This window comes from Wolffia australiana, chromosome 2, assembly GCF_029677425.1.
Source record: "Wolffia australiana isolate 7733 chromosome 2, ASM2967742v1".
Lineage (NCBI taxonomy): Eukaryota > Viridiplantae > Streptophyta > Magnoliopsida > Alismatales > Araceae > Wolffia > Wolffia australiana.
In genome coordinates, this window is record NC_135836.1 from 3,054,515 (window position 1) to 3,066,848 (window position 12,334).

Genomic DNA, 12,334 nt, shown 5'->3' on the forward strand with positions numbered 1-12,334 from the left:
CAACCGCCAGAGTGGCTGCCACCGCCCGCAGCGGCCGCCACCACCTGCGACGGCCGTAGCCACCGGGGCGGCCACAGCCACCGGGGCGGCCACAGCCACCGGAGCGGCTGTAGCCGCCTGTCGTGTCCGCAGTAGTCCTCGCACAGGTCCGCTGCCCTCGCAAGGCGCAACTGCCCTCGCACGATGCAGCCGCCCTCGCACGGGGCAGCCGCCCTCGCACGGGGCAGCTGCCGTCGCACGGGAAGCTGCCGCCGCCTTGCCGCCGCCGTCGCACAGTCGTTGATCGGAACTCACATCAGTAACGCCAGATTGCACCGCCGCTGTGACGTCACCGCTGCCCCTACTTTCGTCTCTCGGAAGAGAGACCGCCGGAGTACGCCGCTGTCGCCGCCGCTGAGATGCCCTACCTCCGCCACTGTCGTTGCCGCAGACTTCGGCGCCCAACGACCGCTGCCAGCATCCTAGCCAGGATGCCCGCCACCGCCGCCTGACCGTCACTGTTACCGTCCGTCACATGCAACCGCCTCATGCCGCTGCGCCGTCCATCACATGCAGCCGCATCATGCCGCTGCGCCGCCCGTCACATGCAGCCCCCTCATGTCGTTGCGCCGTCCGTCACATGCAACCGCCTCATGCCGCTGCCGTCCGTCACATGCAGCCGCCTCATGCCATTGCACCGTCCGTCACATGCAGCCGCCTCATGCCGCTGCGCGGTCCGTCACATGCAGCCGCCTCATGCCGCTGCACCGTCCCGCCGTCACATACCCACCACTCCGGTCTCCTAGCGAAGCTTCAGGGGAGACGATTGCCGGACGACACGCCACCGCTAGTTTACCGCTGCGAGACGATTACCGCAGCAGGATATACAGCCACCGCTCCGCACCGCCGACGCCTATCGTTGTCGCCCGATAGCCGATTGGAGACGGGTCCACTCCGCCATCACCATCGAAGCGTCTGTCCCGTGCGGCCGTTTCGCCACACTGCCCTCCACTCCTTCTGTTGTAAACACAAGCCGCACTTTATGTTGCCCATTTGGAACCTTCCCAATAGTCAGATACCTTGATGTTTAATGGATAACCGCAGACGTTATCTCCAATTGGAACCTTTCACTTGTGAAGTTTCACAGTTGGTGTGGCAGACCAATAATATTAGATCTAGGATTCAAGTTATGACTCCAAAATTATTTATGACCATTTCAATCATCCTTTGTCTTTCGGAGCATCAGATTCTGTGATACACTCAACTTTTCACGTTACGCTTTAACTTGAAGACTTGAACCCCTTTCAATAGTATACACCTTCATTTATTATATAAATGCTCACAAATTTGGAGTTTCTATCATTTGGATATATTGAAACTCTAGTTTGTATAACACGAGTTTCACTCTATCGTATCTTTGAGTTAGAAACATTTGCTTTTGTCATCTCAATAACATATTCTGACATCATTTTACAAAGCATAGGTCATTTACTCCATGTACATCGAACAACAAATATTATGATTCTAATTATCATGCTACAATAGAGTTTTTCCTCGTAAAATTACTTTTGGCGATGATGACTATGTTCATGGATCTAGAAAATAATGGAAACCTTCTTAACATATCTCAATATATCTATATTCCTAATAAACAGGTTGCTTCTCTTAATCCCATCAAGGAGAAGATATTTGACATTATTTTTTTATGAAGATACATTGATACATCATTCTTAGTGAGTAGAAAAGTATGATAATTATGATATTACTTCTGCTTACCGTGCTCATCATGTATACATGCATGACTTGCCTGTCTTTATTCTCAGTGAAGGCATTAGATTTGATCACTTTATTCGATGAGGTAGTGACATTTTTGGATCTGGAGTTTCTTCCAACACTACTTTTTCTCACGCAATCTTCTTATAAAAGATATCTATCTTTGAAATTGGCAACCCTCTTTCCTAAACAAATATTACCTCATCAAGATAGTATTAGTAGTATCCAAGTTTGTAACTTACATGCTGATAAATTTCATACATTTTTTCCCTCATTCTCACTAATATTAGTCTTACCTCATCTTATGGGCTCGACTTCCTAATATACTTAAGCTTTGTCCACTTCATGTCTTTCAACAGAAATGCATCAATCATCCATATTAGTTCCTGCTCTATGATCCCATTGGTAAATGATGCATGTAAGTATGGTGTTGCTACGTGCTGCAGCTCTTTTAGTTGAGTCTTCATTTTCAATTGCTCTTATAGTAATCTCATTTCAAAAAGATATCAAAATCATTCTTGAAAACCAGAATTTAGTCATACGGTCATCGAATTTTGATCCGATGTTAATCTTGGTCTCCATTCTCTCTCTGTAACTTAAATTGATTAGAGTTCATAGATGCAATACAACTTCACTAGGCACACTATTACACTTATCCATGGGATCAATAGCAGTCTTAAGTGGCTCATTCTCCACCATTAGGTGTAGTGCCTACACTACGAGCTGCCTATGTAGTCGAGCCGTTTGGCGCCCAAGCACCCATGTAGGCCTAAGGCACTTGCGAGGCAACCTACATGGCAATGTTTCATAGGCACTAGATCCCAAGCAGTCCCTACCCGTGGCTATATGCATCTAGCTGGTTCTAGCCTCACAAACAGTGCAAACTTGTGCTGCCTTTTGGGTTCTACAGGCCTAGATCTATATGAAGGATTCATAATGATATGCAGCGGAAGACTTTTGCAAAATTGAATTATATCGATAGAATCATTAAAATGAAATACCCTTTAGATAGATCGCATCCGTGATTTCTTGAATCCTAGAGTGAGATGAGTCAAGCTGCTCAAGTGTGCAGCCTCTAGACGTGTCCATGTGATCCTTGCCATGTTGGATCTCCTCCTTCTCTTGACGAGGCCCATTCTACCTCCATCGTTGTCGTTATGGCGTCCCGATCACACAGGGCATGGAGAGGGGGTGTGGGGAGAGTGGCGAAGAAGGGAAACGCTGTTGAAAAAATTCAAATTCAAATTCATCCTGATCATAGTCAAATCTCGTGGTGTGATAACATCAGGGCTACTTATTTGGCTGCCAAACTAGTATTCCATGTGCGAACTAAGCATGAAGAAATCGATTTTCATTTTGTGTGTGAACAGGTGGCCTCCAAGTGCATTGAAGTCAAATTTATCCGAGGAGAAGAACATCTTGCAGATAGCCTGATAAAACCACTGCCAAAAGCTCGGTTTCTTCAGCTACGATGCAACCTCAATGTCCTGGAGTGGACGTTGAGCTTGACGAGGGGTGAAGATGAAGCAAGGAGGAATCAGTGGAGTAACGGAAGAAACTTGCAGCGAGCCAATAGGAGATTTAAGAAGATCTAGTCAATAGTAATAAAACAACTATCCCATACTTGTTAGGGACTAGATGAATAATGTAAGTTCAAACATAGCTAGGATCAAATATAGAGAGGGCAAAAGATAGATAGGGATCCAAATTACAACAGGATATGGCCATTATCATAGTTATAATGGTTATGATTAGAACAGATCGAACAATCTAGGCCATTCAATCCATAGCCGTTATACTAGTTATAACGGCTATGATTTAAACACTTTCTAAATACAGTATCACCCTATTTTATAAAAATACTAACCAATGATAACGGTAATTTTGTGGAATCAAGAGATCTAACTACATCTTGGTGTCTTTGTCTTTGTCTCTCTCTCATCTCCCTTCTCTCTCTCTCTCTCTCTCTCTCTCTCTCCTAATTTCACCAAGCGAGGTGCGATCTTTACAGAGAGAGATAGCGGAAGAGATAGAGAGAGGGTTAGAGCGAGGGATAGAGCGATAGAGAGAGCGAGCGAGAGGGGGCACCAGGCAGAAAGCGTGAGAAAGTGATAGAAAGAGAGGGAGAAATAGAACGAGAGAAACAGAGCGGGATATGGAGAGAAAGTGAGGGGGAGTAAGAAGAGGAGAGGAATATAGCGATAGAGAGTGCGAGCGATAGGGTATACCAGAGAAAAATCGAGAAAGTGATAGAAAGAGAGAGAAAGAGTGGGAGAGAGGTAGAAAGAGACGGAGAAAAGGAGAGAGAAAAAAAAAGAAACAGAGAGAGAGTTAGAGAGAAAGTGTGAGAGAGTGAGGGAGAAAGAGAGTGTGAAGAAAAGAGGGATAGAGCGATAGAAAATGCGAGCAAGAGGGGATGCCAGAGAGAAAGCGAGAAAGTGAGAGAATAAGACAGAGAAAGAGAGGGAGAAAGAAAGAGAAACAGAGAGAAAGAGAGATAAAGTGTGAATAGGATAGAGAGAAAGAAAGAAAGAGAGAGAGAGACAAAGAAAGGGAGAAAGAGAGGAAGAAACATAGGGAAAGAGTGAGGAAGAAGAAAGAGAGGGAGAGAGAGTGAGACAAAGAGAAAAAAGAGAGATTGAGAGAAACAGAGAATAAAAAAAGAGACAATGAGGAGGAGAGAGAAAAAACAGAGTGACAGGAAGTGAGACCGAGCGAGAGATAGTGAAGTGGTAGAATTCAGACGCCGAGATAGATGGAGAGAATGCCAGAGGGAGAGATGGAAGTAGATGGATGTAGTGAGAGGGATAGTGAGGCGAGAGATACGCAGGAAAGATAAATCTATAGCTAGATGGATATAGGTGAAGTGGTAGAGAGTAACAAACGCCAAGACTTGAGATTGATGGGTACGCAAACAGAAGACAGAGGGAGAGATGGAAGTAGATGTTGGCATTGAAGAAACAAAAACTGTCTTGAGCTCAATTGAGGAAGAACAATACAGCGATGGCAAGAGAGAGAGATCAGAGGTGATGGCAAATATAGAGACAGTGAGAAACAATAGCTGACAATTCGGATGGATCGATAGAGAGGAACAATAGTTCAGAGATGGAAAGAAACAGATGTGAAGCTTGACGCTCACTAAATACAGAAGGGCAAACGAAGAGAGACAGAGAGATGTATACATAAACATAGAAAGAGCGAGAAACAAACGCTGAGTTTTGAGCTCGCCAGATACGGAAGAAATCAGGATATTAACGGAGAAATACAGAGATCGATAAATAGATACACAGTTCCATACAAAAATAAATATATCAAGAAACAAAACCGTAGCTATGAGCTCACTTGACGTAGGTGAAAAACAACACATCGATAAGGAGAGAGAGAAAGCGACATTGACGCAAAGACAAGGGGAGATATATTGCTTCAAATGTTGAGAAAGTCACAAACAAAACCTGAGTTTTGAGCTCGTTCGGAACAAAAAGATTGAGAGATGAAGTCAGACAGAGATAACTGTAGACGGAGAGATGAAGATAAGCAAATTAGACCAAGACATAGATAACGAGAGGAAGAGAGAGAGCTTAAAAACTGGAGTTTTGAACTGGCCGATTTTTTCTCCTAATTCTCCGTCGAGATCAGATCATTCTCCGCTCGAATTTCCCGCGGCGATCGGTTCTCGACTCGAACAGCAGTCAACCGCTTTCAAGAACGGAGCATATTCTTTCTCTGGAGCAGGCGCTCGGGAATAGAGCGATGGTCGCCATGGGCGAGAGCACGGTTGAGCAATCCACGCTCTGCCTCTCACTCTGTTCCGCAACTTGCGCACAGGCTCAGAGGAATAAGTCTCGGCCCTTCTTTGTAGCTCTTTCCCGCCTACCCGAAAATCTCTCTCCTTCGTTTTTCTTCTCCGCAACCCTGATAAACCCTTGTTTATTATATTATAAGCTGAGCTTACGGAGCAAGCTCGCCTATCTCTTTTTCGTCTTTCTCGTTCTGTATGGACATCAACGTGGGTTTATCTTCAATGGAGTACCCTCCCGAACTCTCGGTCAGGTGCAGGCGCTGCCCCAGGCGCTTCCCCTCTGAGAAAGCCATGTACGGACATCTCAGGGTCCATTCCTCTGAGAAAGCCACGAAAGATGTCTTGGCCGCAGCCGAGACACTTTTACTCATGAGGCATACAAAGAACGAGTGTAAACAGCCCACGGCAACGCCACTGAAGCGGGTCAAGGATGAACATCTCGAGAGAAGAAGGTCTCTCAAGAAGCGGAAAACGGGAGGGGACTACTCACCGGTCTTTTCTGTCCTCACGGATTCGTCTTCTTTCATCGCCGAGACAGGGCTCCAGACCGAGAACCAGACTCTCACTGGGGAGGATGAAGCGAGGCCGTCTGGCCGAGTCTTGGATTTTGATCTGAATTGGTCTCCCCCCTCAAGTCCCCAACGATGAACGGAAAATGCTTGATGAAGAATGATGAAGAACAGAGAAATACATATTTTTTTAAATACTTGGAACTGTGCTGGGAATACTTCTTGATCCACAGCTTTGAACTCTGACAGTTATTATTCAAAGCCTTTTTCTTCCCGTTATACATATAAGTAAATAGTTCGACTGTAATTATTGTAACATTTCTTAGTCTCAAATGCTTCTCTTTCCTCCACAAAACATGTTTCTCATAATTTATTAGAGAGTCTTCTTTCTGATCCGCGGGGCCGTCGTCAGGTTTATCACATTTAAGATACTCTTATTATGTTTTATTTGTGGATAATTTTAGTAAATATTCCTGGATTTATCCTACCAAAAGAAATACTTGAACTTTGATTAAGCTGCAGAGTATCAATCTCGTAATCCTAATACTAAATCCAAGACACAGTTTATAGTGTCTAGTGTCCGCACACCCACTGGACAGAATGGGATTGCAGAATGGGACAGAATGGCTAGGATTTATTCTCTTAAGCCTTCTGTAATAACACATCCTATGCTCTACAATAAAAATATGAAGCCCACTTACTATTCTTTATTTAACTAATCAATGACCACTGATCCATCTACCTTTGTTTCTCCTTCTCTCTTGTAACGTCTTCTTCTTGATATTTCTCAGATATTTTCAAGACTAAGTGAGCGAGTGAGAGCAAACCAGAATCATTGAGAGAGACTGAGAGAAATAATCATCAAAAGAGAGTCATAGTGAGAGAAAGAGATAGAGAGAGTGAGAGAAAGAAAGAAAGAACGAAATACAGAGATATGAGAGAATGAGATACAGATAGAGAGTGGGAAAGAAAGAGATACAGAGAGAGAGAGAGTGAGAACGAAAGAGATACAGAGAGAGAGAGAGAGTGAGAACGAAAGATATACAGAGAGAGAGAGTGAGATACACAGAAAAAGAGATACAGAGAGAGAGGTACAGAGAGAGAGGTACAGAGAGAGAGAGTGAGAACGAAAGAGATACAGAGAGAGAGAGAGGTACAGAGAGAGAGAGTGAGAACGAAAAAGATACAGAGAGAGAGAGAGGTACAGAGAGAGAGAGTGAGAATGAAAGAGATACAGAGAGAGAGAGGGACAGAGAGAGAGAGAGAGAGAAAGAAAGAGATACAGAGAGAGAGAGAGGTACAGAGAGAGAGAGTGAGAACGAAAGAGATACAGAGAGAGAGAGAGATACAGAGAGAGAGTGAGAATGAAAGAGATACAGAGAGAGAGAGAGGTACAGAGAGAGAGAGTGAGAACGAAAGAGATACAGAGAGAGAGAGAGATACAGAGAGAGAGAGTGAGAATGAAAGAGATACAGAGAGAGAGAGAGGGACAGAGAGAGAGAGAGTGAGAACGAAAGAGATAGAGAGAGAGAGGTACAGAGAGAGAGAGTGAGAACGAAAGAGATACAGAGAGAGAGAGAGAGGTACAGAGAGAGAGAGTGAGAACGAAAGAGATACAGAGAGAGAGAGAGAGAGGTACAGAGAGAGAGAGTAAGAACGAGAGAGTGAATGAGAACGAGAAAGAGAGAGAGCAAGAATGAAAGAGAGAAAGGGTGAGAGAAAGAGATTCAGAGAGAGGGTGAGGAGAGAGGGAGAGTGAGAAGGAGAGAGAGAGAGAGAGAGGGAGTGACCAAGAATGAAAGAGAGAGAGAGGGTGAGAGAAAGAGATTCAGAGAGAGGGTGAGAAGGAAAGAGAGTAAGAGGGCCCAAGATTTTAAGAGAGAGGTTTATGGGAGAAAGCGATATAGAGAGTGAGAAAGAAAAAGATACAGTAGAGAGTGAGTAAAAAGAAAGAGAGAGAAATTCAGTTGATTTACTTTACAGAATAAGATGAGAGAAATTCAGTTGATTCACTTTACAGAATAAGATGAGAGAAATTCAGGGGAAGAAGATACATTCTAATGCAATACATCAAAAGGTAGATAGATGTCACATATTCTGATTCAAGAAGATATAAAACAATGGAGGTAGTGTTAAATATTACATTCAGTTTTACGATAGGCAAAACACTATAAAAAACAGAAACAAAATTCGGCTTTTGCTTTTGCCTGTATGATGAGTTAATGACTCTAAAATATTTAGCTTTTGCCTATTGCATTCACCTATGAGCCAAGCAGATGTCACCTTAGAAGAATTTGATTAAAAAATTATTCTCTGTCAAATTCATGGTTAATGGTAGCAACGTACCAAGTTTTACATCCTGTGATTGTGAATTCTCTCCGTTCAAGGAAGGGTATCCAAACGTACATATTATCTTACTAGTTCTGTTGGGTTCAATCATTCCATTTCAGTGAATAGTTAGAAAAGTGGCTTTTGTAATTAATAATGACATAAAATGACTTAGCCCAAATGTGTGTATGTTAATATTTACTATGGAGGATATTGATAAATCTTTGTTGGGACCCATGTAAGATTAAAATTTAACCCCAGATCAATAGATATAATAAAAGAACTTTAACATTATACATTGAGAATAATTATCAATGTTATCTTTGTGGATTTGGAGAGGCTTGATGAAGAATGATGAAGAAAAAAGCAATACATATTTTTGAAAAATTTTAGAATGTGTATTATGTGTAATAGGATTAACGTATCCACAACAAATAATTACTTTCCATTTCTCATTCAGTCAGATAATTTACTGAAATTATCTGTTATTTATGTTTACTTATTCCATCATATTTCCACATAGTGTGTGTGTGATTCATCTCCCACAGTCAGATTTTTATAAGCACATGTCATACAGATAAAAGAATCTTTGACAAACCAAATAATCTCATCGGAATTCATAGGTAACTTTATTACAAATATTGATATAACGGTTACAAGGTGCTGCCGCGTGTCAAAAATAAACAAATTACGTGTCAGCTTTGGATTCGTGGGGACCCAGTAGGGCCCACACGACTATTCCGTGGCAGCCGGCGGCCGGCCTCGGGTCATCGCTTACGTCTTTTACCGGTAGTCCAGAGGTCACATTCATTGAATCGGGACACTTGTCCGGCGACTATATATATACAGGGAGGGGGGTCTTCTTCCTCTCCCACTAGGTTTGAAAATCCTGAACCAGCAAAATTTGGGGAATTTGGCGGGCTGCTCGTTCGTCGTCGGTTCTCCAAAAATCTCCGATCGAAGAGAAGATGATCGCGACAATGGCGGTGGCCGCGCGCGATCTGCAATCGGCGGTGCAGTCGACGGCGACGGCGAAGCGCGAGGAGGCGGACGATGCGGAGAAGCTTCGGAGGAGGAATCTGGAGCTGGAGGAAGAGCTGCGGCGCATCAGGGAGAGAGAAGAGACGGTGAGTGAAAGATTTCGATCTCGCCGCAAGAAGTAGAACGTAAGAAGAGAGAAAGAGAAGAGAAGAGGAAGAGTGGAGAGAGAGAAGAGACGCACAGGAATATTTCAAGATCGTTGTATTTCCCGCATATTGTTTATGAACATTGGCGATTTATTTATACTGTGTATAACTAAATATAGTAACTACTATAACGTATATGTATCCGTTGTAACGGCACACAACGGATACATATATTTGAAATACTGTTTTAAATCACAACCGTTATAATGGTTTGGGTGCACCGATCACAACCGTTGATCGGTGCCGTGGACCCTTTCATTATAACGTGTATGTGAGATCTAATCCTGACCGTTTAATCCTATCTATGTTTAATCCTAACTATATTTAATCCTATCTATGTTTGAACTTATATGATTTCCTAATACTCTAGTCTCTAACGAGTATAATTATAACGTCGATTATTACTACTCTAATCTTGATTAAGGTCCTAGCCAGCTGATTCGTCTCCGCGAGTCTTTGACTCCTCCTTACCCCTCGTCAAGCACAGCGGCCAATCACGGATGTTGAGCTTGAGTCGCAAAGATAAGAACTGTGTTCGCGGTAGAGGCTTGGTCAGGGTGTCACCCAGCTGCTCTTCTCCGGTGATGTATTGCACGGATAAGTTCTTGGAAGAAACCTGCTCACGAACAAAATGAAAGCCTATCTCTATGTGTTTAGTTCAAGCATGGAAAATGGGATTAGCCGCAAGATAAGCCCCCCCAATGTTATCACACCATAGAACCGGTGCATGGTTTTGATGGATGTTGATCTCTCTAAGGAGAGATTGAATCCAAAGAACTTCAGAAGCACAATTAGCTAGAGACTTGTACTCAGCCTTGGTACTTGATCTACCAAATGTAGGTTGCTTTTTAGAACTCTAGGAAATGAGATTCTTACCAATGTAGACTAGCAAAACACTTGTGGACCGATGATCAATTTTATCACCAGCCCAGTCTGCGTCGCTAAACGCATTCAAAGTAGAAGGGGAATCACTGTAAATGAACAAGCCCTGCATAATTGTGCCTTTCAAATATCTTAGCAAATGCTTAAGGAATTTCCAGTCACTAGAGGTTGGGGAATGCATCTTTTGACAAGCGCGATTGACTGCAAATGCTATGTCAGGACGGGTTAATGTTCAGTATTGGAAGGCCCCTACCGTTTGTTGATAAATAGTATCAGCAATGGATGAATCACTTGAATCAGTTGTCGTAGAGTAAAGATAAGGAGTAGATGCAGGTTTGCAATTTTCCATGTTGGTCCTTTTAAGTAGAGAAGCAATGTAATTAGATTGAGTTAAAAAATATCCATCATGATGTTTAATAAACTCAATTCCTAAAAAATAATGCGCAGGCCCAAGGTCTTTAATAGCAAAGTCAGAGTGCAAAAATTGAAAAATATGAGAAATGTTAGTTTTATTGGGCCCCATGATCACTATATCATCAACATATATAAGAATAAAAACAGGTTCTGGTTTTAGACTATAAAACAACGAGGTGTCTGTCTTGGATCCTGCAAAACCAAGACTGTGTAATTTAGAAGACAATTTTGTAAACCAAGCTCGTGGTGATTGCTTTAAGCCATACAAAGATTTTTTTAATCGACATACATGATTTGGAAAAAGTTTATGTTTAAACCTGGAGGTTGTTCCATTAATATTTTTTCATGTAAATCTCCATGCAGGAAGGCATTTGACACATCCACTTGATGTACAAACCACTTATTGCTAACTGCTAGGGACAGCATCAGACGAATAGTTGTGTGTTTAATAACAGGACTAAAAGTTTCATTAAAGTCAAATCCCTCTTGCGGGTTATAACCCTTGGCAACTAATCTAGCTGTATATTTGTCTATATCACAAGTGGGTTTATATTTTAACTTGTAAACCCACTTGCAACCAATTACATGAATATTGGAATTTCGAGGAACGAGATCCCAAGTTTTATTCTGAATAAGAGCATTGTACTCTGTCGTCATTGCCTGCATCTAGTTTGGACTTTTTGAGGCAATGGTAAAAGAGGTTGGTTCCAAAATAACATCTTTAGAAACATTTAAGCCATAAGGGGTCGGATATCTGATCGAGCAAGAGGAGGCTTCTTTTAAAGGGATAGAGCCGTTGTTTGATTCTATATTCTGTTCATTTTGATAAACATCTTGAAGAGGTTTGATTTTCAATTTAATATTTGGATCAGGAGTTTGATCAAATGCGGATATTATTTCTGAAAATTTGGAAATGATGGCATCAGGATAACAAAATGAATCACCATCTGGAGATGATGTCAGCTTGTCTGATTCAGAGTACGCATGATCCTGTGTAGGATCATGCGTAGGTGTAGAAGCAGGTACTAGTTGTTCCTCGGGCTTATTTCCAACGGAATTGGAAGTAGGAACCGAGGAAGAAAATATGGGATTATTTGTGTGGGAATGTGGAGAGGTTCCTAAAATGCCTGCTGTCGATTGTTGTTCAAAAGGAAAATAATTTTTATAAAAAACACCATGACGTGAAATATAAATTTTACTTGTCTGTAGAGAAAAACATCTATAGCCCACATGCATTGAGCTATAGCCCACGAAGACGCATGTCTCTGATCTATCTTCAACTTTATTGTTAGTATAAGGTTTCAAATATGGGTAACAGAGACATCCAAAGGTTCTCAAAAAGCTATAATCAGGTTTACTTTTGAAAAGAACCTCAAATGGAGATTTATTTTGTAACACTGGCATAATCATTCTGTTAATGAGAAACACAGAGGTAGCAGGTGCTTCACCCCAAAAATATGTAG